The sequence below is a fragment of the Rhinolophus hipposideros genome (genome assembly GCF_964194185.1).
Source record: "Rhinolophus hipposideros genome assembly, chromosome: 13".
NCBI classification, from domain to species: Eukaryota; Metazoa; Chordata; class Mammalia; order Chiroptera; family Rhinolophidae; genus Rhinolophus; species Rhinolophus hipposideros.
Window position 1 is genome coordinate 74905087 of NC_138059.1, and position 17544 is coordinate 74922630.

General features: G+C 45.0%; 1 pseudogene across 1 annotated transcript; it reads right to left on the reverse strand.

Annotated features, from left to right (window-relative positions):
- Positions 1-6714: 6714 nt before the first annotated feature.
- On the reverse strand, positions 6715-7196 carry LOC308506750 (transcription factor BTF3-like; annotated as a pseudogene). The gene has a single exon. The product of its transcript is annotated as a transcription factor BTF3-like (transcript).
- Positions 7197-17544: the final 10348 nt, after the last annotated feature.

Sequence of the window (17544 nt, forward strand, 5' to 3'; positions counted from 1 at the left end):
TTTAGGTTTCACCACGAGAATATCGTTAAGTAATTCTAAGGGGAAATAAATCCCCAGTTATCTGTACAGTAACAAAAGAAAACATGCAATGTCCAGAAAAGAAAGGTGTCTTTGCTGTTAGGGAAAGACACACATTAGTTTGGAAATCTCCAAAAAGAATATTATGGGAATTACATATAGTAAAATACTGAAGGAAGAGCCAAATGTGATTGTGGGTTAAACTAGGAGCTCGTAACAACAACAGGAAAGATGGGGAGACAGAAACACTGCTACGTCACTCGGATGAGCTGGTCACTAATGCCTGTTGAAAGCCTGAGTCAAACCCACTGTGAGCTAACACCAGTGGACTACGGCTCATTCAAATCTAGAAGACAGAGGAAGAGCATCAACTAACTTCGCCTTGTGCCCTTGTGGAGAACTAGTGGCGTTTCAAACAGAAAGTGAGCGGAGGCTCAAGACAAACAGTCGCCACACACCCTAGGTCTGGGCGCTAAATGAAAGGATTTAAGTGGAAAGATGATTCTTTATTCTGGGGAGCTAGGTGGTTATATAGCGATACGGCAGGAAATAGGAGACCGATCGGTGTGAGGCGTTCTGTGTCACATGTCATGCCGCGTGTCTGGCCTGGGGTCCTTCTGTGCTTTTCATATCCGTTAAGTGTTTATATGAAGGCTCAGGATGCATAAAGTTTGGAGCTGGTGGGAACCACACGATGTGGTTTTGCTGTGCTCCTGTGCCTTGTCATTTCTGAGAACCTGTCCATGAGGATAAACGTGTCTGACTTCCCCGGGGCACTGTCCTTTGAGTGAGGGGCAGGCACCTGGGTTCTGGCAATGAGACTGTACACTTAGAAGAAGTTGTCATCAGTGCGGGACGAGCACACGAGTTGTGTAGGTGACTCAACTTCCCAATTTCTCCTCTACAGTCCTTTTAGATCTGGCACCTTCCATCACATCAGACCTACTTGAAGTCACATCTGTCCTCTCCACTTGCACAGGGATGTCACGACGGCACAATAAAAGACGAAAGAGTCCTCACGAAGGAGGACTTCCAGAATTGCCTCGGAAGGTGGCAGGAACGACGGGACAAGTGTTGAAGCGCGGGGGAGTGTTTGGAGGGGGTTAATGGCCACGTGTCTTCACTGTGATAAGTGTTGTTATTTAAACGTTCACGGTAGGTGGTGGTCACACCTCGTACTTGGCATGCAGTGCGGTACCAGTTTCGCGTGTACAGCGCAGCAATCAGACATTGGACCCTCTGATGTGATCACCCACTACGTCCCGTCCCCGTCTGGCACCGCGCAAACACCTTGTACTCCCTGATAGTTTAGTGACTCGGGCAGTTTGAGTTGCCACAGCCAATGGGAAATACCTTACTTGACAAGCTACCTCCACTGATACTGCCTCTTTCTTGAAGACTGTTTCCTGTCTTGGCTCTATGGTCACATACTGCAAGGGTTAAAGTGAGGTAGCCGGTCAGAGAAAATGGGCCACACTGAGCTTCTCGAGCTGCCCAGCTGGGGGCCTGGCACAGGTGCCCCGGGTGACGGCTCTGCAAGCACGATGGGGCAGAAGTGAGCTCCTGAGTGAAGCCGCACTGTGAGCATCTGCTTAGATGTCCCCTTGACACGATGCCCCTGGTCAGACACTAGAGATGACCCTACACACCACCCTCTGCCTCCCTCGCCTCAAGGGAGCGACCCCCAAACCTCCCCCCTGCCCCCAACCCCTGTGTCCCTTCCACCCCACTGCCTCAGCCTCACTGGGTCTCAGAAGCCTGCTTGCAACTTGCCATTTGAAAAAAGACACGATTGCATTAATTGTGCAGAATTGAGGAGTGCCTGTCTTCAGGGTCATGAGTGATGAGATTCAAATGCCACGTCCAACTTGACTTTGAAATAGAGGCCGTCAGATAGAGTGATTGTGGCTGAGGTGGTTGCCACGTCTTGTACTGTATTAAAAACACAATGGTTGATAATCAAAGTTCATTAAGTGTTAAACCCCACATTCACAAATTGACACTCCAGATATCCTATGGTATTTTATGGACAATGCAGGGTGGGTGTTCTTCCATTATGTTTCATCAATAACTTCCACGGTTCACTTTAATGGTTAGCAATTAAACAAGGGTGAAGTAGAAAACGATAAATAATGCATGATGTAAATTTACAGCATCGTGAAAGGATGTGCAACAGTTAGAAGAATAGTTAATCGGGTTACTGTAGTTTGAGAGCAGCTGTACTGGTTAGTTGAATTATTTATGTGAGTTTAGCATAAGAAATGGTCTTTAATGAATTCACATTTCTAGTTCCTCTATTTCAACACGTCCCATACAAATGAAGTCAGTGACCCATGTGTCCTTGGGAAGTCTTACTCATGTAGGATATGGTTTGTTAAGATTGCTTTTCCTATTATGGAAACTTACATATTTTAAAGGTCACCTTTACTGAAAGCATGAGAAGAAAAGGTCGCATAAAATCTACCAAAGGGAGAGTTTTCTGTGAGCAGGAAAGCATTAGCATAAGGCTAAGAAAGGAAGTTATCTTACGAGAAATGTCCAGGAGGAAGAACCCCACTGCGGGAAGAAAGCAGTCTTGCTACTGCACCGTGTAAATTTAAAATACTGTAAAATGAATGCACAGGTGCTGACCAGCATTTTGGACATAAACAACGGGAGAAGGAACTGATGCCACAGAACCTGAAATTCCATCTCTAAGTAACAACAACAAAAGTCCTTTGTTTCCTGTGCCTTTGCAGCACCGCCACGGTTAATTGTTTTAATATAAAATGAGGTTCCTTTACAGGATGGCGAAGGAGATATTTCCAAAATGGAAAACACAGCTGTTAATGTATCTGGCTGGTGAGTCACCAGCCCTGGAAACCACATGAACCCTTGTCAGTGGACCATTTGCCACCAGCACCACTAAGGGGACAAGCAAAGACCAGCCACGTTGCCAGAGCCTGGAAGCCTGCATGGCAATTAGTCAGGAAGCCAGGTGGGGGGAACGGGGCGAATGTCAGCAGTTGAGTGGTCAGGCTGTGTCTCGATGGCTTCATGTGGCCCTTCCCAAACTGCTGGGAACACCTTTCTTGCAATTCCTTATTAGACGCCACGCCCTTTTTGAGCATTGTATTAGCCGATCTCCTTTAATAACCACAGCCGCTTAATGGAGTAGGTACAATTATTATTCCCATTTCACTGATAAGAAAAACGAGGGTTAGCTTCCACCCAGGTTACCGACGACAAAGTCGTGTTCTTAACCGCAGCACTACACTGTTGTACGTCCCCGTGTCAGCTGTCAGGTGTGACAAACACTGGCTGTGACACCGCAGCCTTAGCTTTCAGGAGGAAGTAAAGCCTCTGCTTGTCAGGCATTTCCTCACACTGATCCAATCCCGTGTGTAAACCATGAATATCTGAGGGTGTTTGGTGAGCTCATAAACGTGAGTGACACAGAAAGCCTGGGGACACTCACCCACTAGGGAGGTGCTATTATCATCCTAGTTTTGCAAATAATTAAAATGCGACTGAGAGGTTAAAGGGTTTACTTAGGTCACAAAGCGAGCACAGGTGGGGCCCCTGCACAAGCGCTTTGCCTAAGGCCCTGGTGTCTCCCACACCCGATTTCCTGGGATTGGGAAAGTTTGGGAATGAAACAAATGGAACATGACACTAAATACGAGCCTAAATGTGACACTAAGCACCAGTGTTTTGACAAAATTATGTTTCCAATTTTTGTACAAATATTATTTTCCCAGTTTCCTGAGAACTTCCAATACTTGTCCTGGACTGGGCATGCAGACCCCACACTGCCTCTTGGTGTTCACGTGCCCACGATTTCTACAGAAACTCTGTCTGTTTCCACGGACGTTTACAGCCTGGGGGCCCAGTACAAACTGGCACCTTAGACGCCGTGGCCCAAATATAATCTGTCTGGACGTGTCCAGGACAAAATTGTAGTTTCTCCCCATATGTGTATCACATCGCACACAGACTCGTCACTAAAGGCCATTTGGAAACTTGGAATAGCATCGAGGAGATTATTTTGTGATTCCAGTGTCGCCCGTCCTGATAAACAGGACAGTTTTGTTACTGTTCTGTTAGGGGACAAAGTGAGTTTCTAAGCCTTGAAAATACACCAGTTAACTTTTCTATGCTCTACACTAGCGCAAAATAATTTCTTTTTTGGGGGGGAGGGGATGAATAAAATTGATTTTCATCTCATTCCATAAGGTCGAGTCCTTGAAAACTGATCAATCAGAGAGTATAGTACAAAGGTGTGTTTTGTCTGTGAATTCCTAAAGCTGAGTTTTTTTCTCTCCTGCTGACAGTCGTATTTGACTCCTTTGAAGATGAAAAAAAAATCAGATAATCACGTGACATGTTTGGCAACAATTTTACTTTTTTAAAAAAAAAAATCATCAATTGCCCAGGCCTTATGGAGAATAATTTTTTTTGTCTATTTTTATCTCTCTTTGTCCAGCTTTCCTTTACTTTAATCCTGAATCTTTCCATGCTTCCTGATTTTTGGCCTATAGCCAATCTTATGGATAATGCGATTAAGGAAGAAAAAATGAAAGAGAGGATAATGGTGCTATTCTGTTCTGTCTCATAGTTACAGTGGTCTCCAGGCCATATAATCCTAGGATAAGTAATATCAAGTAACAATCACAATGATAAAAGGACAGTAATACTTCGACTACCAATATGAATTTTTCTAGAGAAATCTGGAAAATCTGTAAGGCATCATATGTTTCTCATGTAGTCTCTTTTCTTTGTCTGTTTTATTGAGATGTAATTGAGATACAGCAGTGTGTAAGTGAAAGGCCCATGCAGTAATTCCACTTACATACCATGAAATAATTACTGCAATCATTTAGTCAACATCCATTTTTCCATGTAAATACACAATTTGTAAAGAAGGAAAACGGTTTTCTCCTTGTGACGAGAACACTTAGGATTTACTTCCCTGACAACGTTCCTGTCCATCCTGCAGTGTCACTGGCTGCAGTCACCAGGCTGCCTGTGACAGTCCCAGGACTGACCGCTCCGGTAATGGGACTTTGGGACTTCCGCCCACCTCCATCCCACCCTCTCCAGCTCCACCTCCCGTGACTGTAAATCTGATCTCTTTTACCTGTTGTTGTTTTTTTTTTGAGGTCCCGCCTATAAGTGAGGTCATACAGTCTGTCTTTCCCTGACTCTCACTCAGCATAAGGCCCTCCAGGTGCCTCCATGTGGTCACAAGTGTCACAATGTCTCCGATCCTTAGAGCTGAGTCCTGTCCCACTGTGTATAGTACCACGTCTTCTCTATCCGGTCATCCTCCAATGGGCCCCAGGTTGTTTCCCTGCCTTGACTACTGTAAACAACGCTGCAGGGAACAGGGTGTGCAGATGTTTTAGGAGTTGGTGTTTTTGTTTCCTTCGAATACATCCCTGAGAGTGGAATTGCTGGGTCACATGATGGTTGCCTTTCGTAATGCAGTCTGTCTTGGTTTCCATGTTTCAGGGGGGGCTTCAGCCTCTCCTGGGGTGTCTTGTCCATGAATAGTTGTCAGTTGTTCTTGTGGGAGGAGTGAAATCAGGAATGACCCATTTGCCCTCTGGTGATATCACCCCCCCCCCATGATGTAATTCTAATAAATATCTCTTGGAATCCTGTGGTTCCTGTTGGGGTTTCAGAAGCATACCCAAATGGAATTGTGTGAAATGGTGTTTGCTGAGCCAGCAGATCAGGAGAGAGAGCTTTTGTTAATACAGATTTCTCCTTCTTTTGTATCTTTGGAAGATCTGAAAGCTTTTACTTCAACTAAATTTGCATTTTATCATCAATACATTGAATCCCCACTCAGTGATTTTTTTTTCCATGCTGCATTCCATTTTGTGACCAAATATTGAGCCATGATTTCAACACTAAAATTTCTGCTCTCAATTTGATATGTAGTTACTTTATAATTTTTGAATTTTTCTTATTTTCATATATATATATATATATGGCTTTTTGAAGGGTGGGTGCTTTGTGTCATGAGACCGTAAAAGCCCACAGGAAAATGAGGGTACCAACTAAGACCCTGCAAGAAACCACCTTTCCGCACAGAAATTTTGTGTTTCCCTGCTTATGTTTCTTGCCCCCTAATAATATACTGCTTATGAACTATGGGATGTTGTGGAATTGGAAAGGGAAAGCTGAGTGTCGAAGGCATAGGGCAAATGGCAGCATGACGTTCCCCACACCGTGCTCTGTACTGAGAATGAGACAGTCTGTTGTCTGCTCCTATGACGCAGGTCAGTATGGTTTCCTCGTGACCTGAGAGCCACAGCAGTGTCTGCATTCCCTTCATTAGCTCACCATCCTTGTGAAGTCAGAGTTAGGTCTCAACATGGGTGAGATAATAGGGGTATGTGCTTGAGTGCAGTGATCCCAGAGGCAACACATTTTTCCTTCTCTTTTTTTTCAACTAGGCAAAGAACTTTATTAACCTTTGCTTCAAACTTTATTCCCAAGCTTCTTCACCTTAATTAGCTGCAAAGAATGATTTGTGTGTTAGCAAAAACTGAAAAGAGCTGCAGTGTCCAAGGGGCTTGGGCTTAAAAATATGAGAGATTGAGATTTTATCAGATCCATGAACAAAGTTTAAAAAGCAGTCATAATATGAAATAGCAGCTCCCAGTAACTTCTTCAAGTTTTATCTGCTTCAGAAGTTGACTCAATTCAGTTTGCTTCATTCTTGGAAGGCTCATCAACATTCTCCACAAGATCTGGGACTTCATCATCATCATCCTCTCCGGGAGCAAGCGGTGCTTTTCCATCCACAGATGATTTGGGCAAAGCTTCAGCCAGTCTCCTTAAAGTAGTCAGACTGTCTGCACCGAGCTGGTGTAAGATGCCGGGTATCATTTCTGTCAGCTGCTTGGTCTCCGCGTGGCCTGGGATGGTGAAAGTATTCGCTGCCAAAGAGGCTTGAGCTTTAGGGTTGTTAAAGTGGTTCACTGTTCCTTGGTTTGTGAACATAGTCACCTCTTGAATACCAGAGATATTGTTTACTCCTAACTTCTTTAAGGAGAACCGAAGTTTTTTATCATCTGCTGTAGCTGTTCTGTGAACCACCTTCTTCTTTCTGCGAGCAGTTCCTTTCCCACCAATGCGCACTTGTGCCTGCAGTTTGGCGAGTATGTCTCCTGGTTCATGCTAGTTTCTTTCCTCTTGTTGGAGAGGACACGGGACCGCACAGGGGACTGGGGTTGGCGCTCAGGGGGTCTTGGGCAGACCAGCTGAGAATAAACGCACACATATGCGGGCTCCTTCTCCTTCTCTGTCCCTCTTTTGTGATGTCTCCTGCCCCCAACAGCACAACCAAAGGCTCTGACATCATCATATGTTCTGAAAAACTCATGGGACACATGAAAACAGAACCTCTTCTAGAAAAATTTGGCAGAGCCATTATTCTGCGATTGCCAGATACAACGACAACAAAACTGACACCTCCGATGTCTGAGGGAAGTTTACTGAGGGGTCAGGCTTAACTCCTAGGCTTGCACTGAGACAGCTGACTGCCATTGCCAACACCATCCAAACTCCCTCAGTATCTTCTTTTCAGATGAGGAAACGACCTTAGAAAACGGGAAGAGCTTGCCACTGATCCCGTGTCTCAGTGTCCACACCAGCTCCAGGTCCTCTTGCCCCGCTTTGGACTGACTCCAGGTTCCCAGATGCCACATTTTGAGTCCATAACTGCCTGTGTTTTTAAGAATCGCCTACAATTTGTTTTTGCACCGGTTACCCAATCTCCCTGCCCCACCGCCCCAACTGTAAATGAGCTGCAGACAGAACTAGACCGATGGCTCCTGGACATGGAACCTGCACCCATCGTGTTCAGAGTTTCACCCCTTTCGTCCACAACTGCCAGCCATGGCGAACGTGTAGCTCTGCTGGCTCCATATCCTGGGCTTAAATTTATAAAAGAGATGTCGGTCAGCAAGACAGAGCTTGGTGGCTGCTTTCTCACTAGAAAGACTCTCTCCTGACTGCCCATCCGTGTGTCCCAGAAGACAATGTCCTATGTCCCTGCATGCATGGCACGTGCCTTCCACTGCAAACGCTTACTAACCTGAGTCAGTGACATTCCCCCCAAAACAGCCTTGTATCGATTTTTCATGACATGACTACCGATTCGGAATAGCCAAGCTGTGTGGGAAATCACTTCCAAGAATGTCAGGATGTCTGCTCCATTAAAACAGTATTTCCTGGACATACAGATGGCCAACAGGCATATGCAAAATGCTCAATGTCACTAATCGCTAGAGAAATGCAAATAAAAACCACAGCGAAATACCACCTCACACCTGTTAGAATGTCCATCATCAGTAAATCAATAGACAACAAGTGCTGGTGAGGATGTGGAGAAAAGGGAACCCTTGTGCACTGCTGGTGGGATTGCAGATTGGTGCAGCCTCTATGGAAAACAGTATGGAGGTATCTCAGAAAACTGAAAATGGAACTACCTTGTGACCCAGTAATGCCACTCCTATGTATCTATCCAAAGAAATCCAAGACGCTAATTCAAAAAAATATGTGCACCTCTATGTTTATTGCAGCACTATACACAATAGCCAAGACATGGAAACAACCGAAATGCCCATCGGTAGATGACTGGGTTAAGAAACTGTGGTACATTTATACAATGGAGTATTACGCAGCCATAAAGAAGAAGGAAATCTTACCATTTGCAACTATCTGGATGGACCTAGAGAATATTTTGTTAAGTGAAATAAGTCAGACAGAGAAAGACACATACCATATGATCTCACTTATATGTGGAATCTAAAGAAAAGAATAAGTGAATGAACTAATCAGAAACAGTTTTGGAGACAAAGAGGAAAAACTGAGGGTTGTTAGATGGGAGGGGGGTGGGGATAAGGGGGAAGGTGAGGGGATTAGAAAACACAATCGGTAACCACAAGATGGCCACGGGGATATGAAAGTCAACATGGGGAATGTAATCAATAATGTTGTACAGATTTTGTAGGGTATCTGATGGACACTTGTCTCATTAGGGAGACCACCTCAGGGATGTTGTAGATGCCTGATCACTGCACTGTACACCTGAAGCTGAACAATAATGAATGCCAACTACAAGTTTATATATATATATATATATATATATATATATATATATATATATATATATATATATAGTCACAGGATGTGGAGCATAGCATAAGGAATAAAGTCAATGGAATTATAAAACCTATATAAGATGATAAGATGTCAGAGGGGTAGTAGATTGGGGGAGAGGAGTTATCACTTTGTGAGGGGTGTAATGTCTATAGCATTGTTTTGTACACATAAAACTAATTAAAAAATAATAAAGTAACAAAGAAGACTGAGTTAAAAAAAATAAAACACATTATTTATCAGGAAGCATGTCAGATAGGCTTCTTGGGTGCTGAAAGAAGTTTCTAGGACAGAGCCCGGATAAAGTTGCATTTCTGAATATCATTTGCAATTGTAGGAACACCCGAAATTAAACTAAAGAAGATATTAACTTACCTTCCTAGGTTCTCAACTGTAAAGGGAACAGAGACAACAGTCTCCAAAGGCACACAAAAGAAATGCATCTAGCTTGGTTGGCTCACTGAAACATTGCAAATTCTTCATTTCAATTAAAATTTATAATTAAGAAATTTCAACTGTGCTTAACCACTAACGTATTCATATGACCTCTAAATAAAGTAAGCCTTTAGTCAGAGGTAATGAACTTGAATATTAACAAGATTCTGATCAAAAGATATGGAAATTTATTTAAATTGAAATTATGTTGACATTATGTTAATGCAAAATGGAATCTCATCTAGTTTGAGGCTGTTTTAATCAGTATATTAAAGTGCATTTTAACATTTCACCACTCTAAATCCACACAAATAGGAATCCTAAACTTTAATTTGGTAACATTTAAAATAATATTTTAATACATAATTTTTTTAACTTGTGGTCTTCTTTGCCATTCACAGCACCCAGAACAAAGATTCACCGGCTTTAAGCCATGTTTTTTAATGTGTGACATTAATGCACGTTTGTAAGTTTCATCTATAATGTATCACCGTGACCCACCTCTGACCGAGGTATGGCATACCTTCCCATAGGCTGAACTTTCTCCCTGGTACCTTGAGTCCATTTCTTACCTCATTCATTCACTCATGCATTCATTCACCAATCATTAATGGCCATCACTTAAAGAATTCAGTCCTGGAAGTGGACAACTGGACAAAGCACACTGCGGTTACAGTCTGAGGAGCGAGCTAGCCCCACGCCTCCCTTCCCTGTGCGCTACCCACCCCATACGCAGGGTGGGCCGGGCCTTACTGGAGCCAGGTCTTACTGGACAGACACCCTTACTCGCCGCTGCTGAGGACAACTGCCTCCGGATGTCCCAGAAGACGCACTCAAGCACTCAACTGGCGCTCCGTAAACAGTCTTGATTGAATTTTCAAGTTACTACTTTGGAGTGATTTTTATTGCAAAAGCAAAACGTAAATTGTGTCATGGTATTAATATATTCCTCAGCTGTGTGAAGCTCACTGATACTCTATTTCAGACACAGAATGTGCTTTTTGAATCATTTTTTAAAACCACACATTTCCCCCTCTGACCCGACATTTACCTTAAGTATCATTTCTCTTGCCCATCAGTTAAACTCACAATATTAGAGAATACTCAACATCTCACATGGAGATTCCTTTTTAGTGGAGACCATACTCTTCCTTTGATAAATAGCCTTTCTTCCTGAAACGCTGTTGACGAGTGCTGCAAGAGAACACAGCCCCAGATTGCTGCGTGTTTATCGACAAAGCATGTTGTTTGGATTCAGGCTAAGCCACTTTAGATTTCCCACTGTGCTTGTCTGCCAGTCAATGCTGAGCCTCAGATGACTCACCAGGAGAAATGAAACACTCATCTCAGGGTTTCCTGTAAGGAGCACACCAGGCTACGTGTCGAATGGCACCGACCACTGCCCAGCGCATGACAGTCTCAGGAAATGAAAATGTCTTTCCTCCCGCCACAGTCTCTACGTTCCTGGCACATTTGTTCAGCATTGTTTTCTCCGAGTCCTGTTAGATACCCAGCTGACACCTTTGCCCTCGGTTTCCTCACCTACTACAATAAGTAAGAAATTGGATCGGATACATTCTACGTTTCCTTCTGTCTCAAATACTTTTTTAAAAACAGGGATGTGAAGAAGATCCACATTAGAGAAGGAATAGAAGGAATGTCCTAGAATAAGAGAGTCTGGATTTGCATACGAAACCCATCAGCAACCGTGAGACTTTGGATCAGTGGCTGATTTCACAAAGCGTCAAGGGATAATAACATTCACTATCTTACAAGTTTCTCTAGGAGACTCAATGGTATAATACTAGGAGTCAGGGGCTTTGCCATAAAAAATAATAATTATTGTAATGTTATGATAATACTACAGTTACTATCACTAACCATGTTACCGTTTTCATTACTTTAGCACCTTACTTTAGAATGGAGAGGCTTGACACATAATTAAGTTTAGTAGAATGATTATCTAACGTTTTGTGCATTTAAATTCCGCAGAACTCTGACCCAGAAAGGAAACACGTGTTTTCTCCTATTTAATTCAGGGCAGAATTTATCTAAAATATACTTAACACTGTCGTGTATTCCAGAAGAAATACTGAGCACCTAGAACTTTCCAGCCCGGGCCCCAGCGCCGGGAAGCCTCCCACGTGGAGGGAGCAGCCGCGGGACCGCGTGGCACAGGCCCTGGGCGGCTGTTCTAACACAGGGAGCGGCATCCTCGTGGGGGGCCTGGGGGCTGCGCTGGCCGGCCAGGGTCCGTCGTGGCGCAAGGCGGTGGCCTCGGGCTCCCACGGACCAGCCCCTGCGGCAGAAACACGCACGTCTCCGCTCGCACCCGCTTGGTAATGGGCCTGTTGGCTCTAACGAGTCCTGTGGGTGCACCCAGAGCCAGCGTGGGGGCGACCTCTCCATCCACGCAAGTCCCCTAACATGACACCTCAAGGCTGGGCCTCCAGGAGAAGACAGGAAAATGGGCTGAATCAGGCCTGAGCACAGAGGACACCTGGCAGCCCGGGTCAGAGGTCGGAGGTCGGATGAGACACAGCAGCACCTTCCCAGGGCGCAGGGGTCCAGCGTCACCGGGGTGTCAGGTGGCAGCTGGAGCACAAGGACAGGAAAGCTCCCAAACGGGGACAGGCAGTCGAGGGACGGGGGAGCTTGATGAGGACCCACGAGGCTCTTCTGAGTCAAGACTGAGACTGAATCAGGAGATTAAAGGCCAGGGATGGGGAAACCTGAGGGTCTGGGCTTTATTCTGGAGCCTGGTGTAAGAGGCAAACTTGTGAAATTAAAACTCGCACAGTAGCTTTCTGAGGACACGCCCGATGGGTTCCCGCGCGCCATAACCAGCTGTGCGCCACAGACACCGCTACAAAAGACCAAATGGAGTTGTCCTGACTTTGCTGGGCTCTTAGGGACCTAAGTGAAGACGCCTCATGACCAACGACAAGCGAGACCTACAGTATTTCTTCCACCCAGGGAAGCACGGCCTCCCCTCCTCGGCAGTCCTAGGAGTTCAAGTTGGCCCTCATGGACTAGCCAGTGACTTCCTCCTATTTCGTGTGCACTTGACTCCGACAGGACCTCAGCTTAGATTTGCAATGTTTTCATAGCTCTGAGAGCCTAATCCGATTAGTCTGGTGGCTTCTGCAGGTGCTTAGGGTGCATGTGGGCCGTGCAGGGAGGCCCAGAGCATTCGGAGCTCTAACCACAGCCCAGAGTTAGTATTGATTTAAAAGGTAGCTTTTATAAAATAGACGCCTCTTAGGATCCAGCAAACGTTCTATAGAGTGAGATAGTTCACGTACCAGCCAAGTACCAATCCCCATTACGAATCTCTACCTTTAGACATAGATTTCCAAAGATTATCATTTTACCTGACAGTCGAGTGTAGATGACTCATCTCTGAATGGATCATGGCTGCCGAGCCTTCCCTTCTGCCCATGAGCTGTCTCCTGCCCCACGTGAATAAGTGATTTCCAATTTTACAGCCCGAATGTGACATTTACGGGAGTCTCACGCCCTGCCTCTGACTTCAGCAGATGAAAACTTTGGGAACAAGTCTATGGTACAAGCCATAAGCATCATGATCTTAAAGGTCGTTACCGCCATCTCAGCCTTCCTCCTCCCAGCTGAGACGTCTCATTTGCAGTCCGTCATCACCCAGCCTCCCCGCGCCCTTGACCCACACCAGGAAGGTTGAGCTTCACTTTCTAAACCAGGACCTGAAGAAACGCGATAAGAGACAGCGGAGGCAGGATCATAAATCACTGTCATGCACGAAAGACCGAGGGAAGGATCAGGAAATGCAGCATTGGAATGCGAGACCGTTTTTCCCTTCAGTTTTCTTTCTTTGTGCAAAATTTGAACAACATAGGTTAAGAGAATTAAGTTAAAAAAATCTTGAGTCACTAAAGAAGGTTATGATGAAAATTTGTGTTCGAAATGATAGGTTTTCAAAATCGTACCAAATTTTTTTATAATGTATTCATGAACTTGGGGTTTGGTTATGTCTCTTCAGGCATAATAGACTCACACAGACTTGAAAATCTGGAATTTTCTTATGTTCCTTCACATCCCTCATATCGCTCCCTCTCTCCGCCTCCCAGCCACCAAAAAGCATGTCATCAGCCATCAGACTGTGTCTAGTGTCTGTGTGACGTTTCTTGTACCTGGTTAGGACCCCAGGGAGAAACTCGGACAGGCTCCCTCTCATACATGTTGTGTGTGAGGTAAAGAAAGGGTTAGAGAGTCTGTGCAAGCTGGCTGGGACAAGACGCGGCTGGGGAGAAAGAAAGGAGGGAGCGAGAGTGTGCATGTGCATGTGTGCATGTGTGTGTGTGTGTGTGTGTGTGTGTGTCAGAGAAAGCGCACGGAGGATAACAGAAGAGATAAAAAGCAGGCGACATGTACACGTTGGTAGCTTTCTGCTCTCACTTGTAAGTGCAGGCAGTTTTACCAGAGAGGAGGCACTCGGACAGGGTGCAGGTCCAGGAGCTCTTGTCTCTTTGCAGATGATGCCGCCTGCCCTTTCTCCATCAGACTTGTGGGAAAGCCCTAACACAGCCCTTCCGACAGCTGCTTGTCTTCTGACTGCGCATCTTAGGTCTGGGGTTCATTTTGAACCCACAGGATGGGACTTGAACACTTCCGCTGTGCAGGGTGTGCTCCACCATGGTTCATTGCATTATTTTAGGAATACAATTAGATTATATTGATAAATATTGCGAACTTATATACGGTAAATAAATGGAAACTGAAAATAGACTTAAACTGCTACGTGATTATCAGACTCTGCAAAACACCTTCTCTTAAGTGGAGGAAAATACTCCTGAGGCCTAAAGTGGGGAGAGACTTCAGAAATAAGATTTTAAAAGGACAGGTTTATAAGGCTAAAAGTGGATGAATCTGACCACGTCATAAGTAAGGATATCTATTGAACAAAAAATACCAGAGGCAGATTTGACAGATTATGGCAGAAAAAGACATTGGCAGTGTCTAAAACGAACAAGGTATTCATACGTAGACTATAAAAAGATCCTGGGTCATCAGAAAGAAAGGCAGTCCCACAGGAAGTGCACCCAGTAGGGGACAGCTCAGACACAGGGCCGGCTGGTGGCTAAGGAACTACCAGACTTGCTCCTTCTCATCAGACGCACAGCATAGAACTGGAGAAACGCAGCCAGCAAGTGAAACACCACGCAGCTGACTTCATAGTGTGATAAACACGGGAAACACGAGTGACACTTAGAACTCTCGGGGCTGTGGGCAGGTGGGGTCCCTAAGAGGGAAGTCAGGACCCAATGGACTGAAATCACAGCTGGTCTCCCGAGGCCCAACGTTCGCTCAGGGACGTCCCCGCGTTTCTGTGGCACGGGTGCTGCGGGAGCTGGGAGACCTGGGCCTCTTTCACTAGAGCCATGTAGCAACCAGTGCTGGGCCGTGATTGTGAATACTCAGCAGCAGGAACAAGCAGAAACCCGATTCGTCACAGAGCAATGTGAACCTCAAAAACTTTGTCACATGCTAACAGCAGGTAACAGAAGCGATTTATAAAACACGTATTTAAAGCCATGCTTCCTCTTCCCGCAGCACTGCATATATTACAGGATGTGTTCCCATGTAAATATGTCAGAGTGGGTCCCTCTGGGGAAGGAGATGGAAGTGGGGTGCAGGGAAGGAGGAGGAAAAACGATACTGTGAATCTAATAAAGTGAAACAAAAGAGGTGTCTTTCATGGGCCTCTGACATAATGTGCTGCAAACAGAGGGACATGGTGAGAGCAATGGTCTCTGCAGGACCAACCACATAACTGAGCTTCACAGAGTATTTTCCTTACTAATTGCCCAAACCTGGATAAATACATAAATCGTGAACAGATCAATTACACAGTTTATCTTCAAGTGTGTTAGAGACTGTACGGGACTTAAGGAAACAAACGAGGTGGTATTTTCTTATGCTCTCGTTGAAACCTGCTTTGTTTTCCTCCTGCGACTGAACTTTCTCATTAACATTCAACAGCTGATGCCGAAACAATGTTTTAAATCACAGTCCATTTAGGAATGGATAGATTAGCAAATGTCATTGCTGACAAAGCATAATGACAAGTGGCTCTCACTTAGGTGCCTATCACACTTAAGTTAGAACTAGAGGAACAAGGATGCCTCGTATCACACCACCCGGAGCGAGTGCCGACACCTGTGTGATTTCTACCTGACCTGTGGGAGTATATGCTCCCCATTTCCCTCGCCCCTTTTGGAAATAAGACACTGAAAGTTCGCAGGCATTTGCTAGGGCTGCAATCAATATTTATTGTTCTCCTATTTTGTTTCTAAACCTTCCAAGGATTCCCTACAACGAGGTTTTAAGTAGCTGCCTGAGGCAATACGGATTTGTCACAAATAAAGCAGCTACGGTACACAGACGCGCCAGGCGGCCGTTCGTCGCCTTACCCTGAACTGAGTCTCTGCCATTACATTTTGCGGCAACTTGCGGGATTGTTGTGATTGTGTGTTTTCTGTCTCTGGTATTTAAGAGTTCATATTTTTGAATTAGTTATTTACCCCGTTTCCCCCTCCAAGCCAGTCTAATACAGTTTCGATAGTAGATTACGCTTTATTATTGCCCTAAACAACTACTTTCCGATAAAACGATCAGAGTTTTTGCCTAAACAGGACTTCAACATGGTCAAGATACACCTGAAATCTTTGGCTGGTTCCTTACTTCATTTTGCTTGTTCACTCGAGTATGTAAGAGGGTCAGTTAGTGAGAAATTCCCTAGGTCCACACTCTCCCTCCTCCCAAACTCCACTGGCTGCCTCTTGCTACTCCGTGCAGCTCTCACATGGGGCCGCCCTTTTGGAAACTGTCGAAGTGCATCACTGCCCAGGGCACACAGCCCAGAGCCGCCTGGCACTGAGGTCACATCAGCGTGTCCGCTTTGCTGGGACAGGACATCGGAGGGGACCTTCCCTGTGCTAAGCTCCGGCCGCACCAACAGGAGCTATGGTTTGGGGTATCCCACTAACAGCCGCCAAAAATGTGGTGACTTTTATATTAACCTTGGAACTTGGAAGGCACTTGAGCCATCTGGATCGAGACTTACTTCTACTTTCAAACTATTGTTTAGGTTGATTGAAGGTATCCATGGCCGTTGTCAATTTGATACAGATCCCTAGTAGATTCAAATTTAGAAGGTAACGTCCTTTGATTCCGCTATGAAGTTAAGAAAATGAGACGGTGACTAATGCCATCATAACTGTTTCATATTGTCCTAGCAGTTTTACCTAATGCAGTAAAACAGGAAATACGGGTCAGAATTAAGACCTTTGGTGACAAGAGAACAGGCATCTTTACTTGAGGATGTTGCGATGTCCTGAACAGAACACTAGAACGGAGTAACATGAAAAGCCATTTGAAGACAACGAAGAGTTCATCCTTTGTTCAGCACACGCATACTGAAACACCACCCCCTTCTATTAGGTTGGTGCAAAAGTAATTGTGGTTTTTGCAATTAACCTTTTAAACCTCAATTATTTTTGCACCAACCTAATGTATACCAACAGTGATCCATTGGAAATCTAATGGAAACAAGACTTCTTTCATGAGAGTAATGAAACTCCTGAGAAGTCACTTTTGAAGTATTAGGAGAAAGAGGTGATGGAGTAACCTCGGGGGCAGATAGTACTGCCCAGTGAGAAGCAGGACTGTCAGGGGTCAGCTCTCTCCCCTGTGAGGTCCAAATGTTTGTGTTTTGGATTCAAATTTAATCCACCACCTTTTAGGGATTTTGAAACGATTGTTGGATCCCATGTCCAAACCAGCTGCCATGGCATGCTGTGTGCTCACAGCAAGGAGCATGAAAGGGCCCGTCCCCAGGCCGGGTACGAGGGGACAGTTAACTAAATGGTCTTAATCGAAGCAGCTGACGATGCT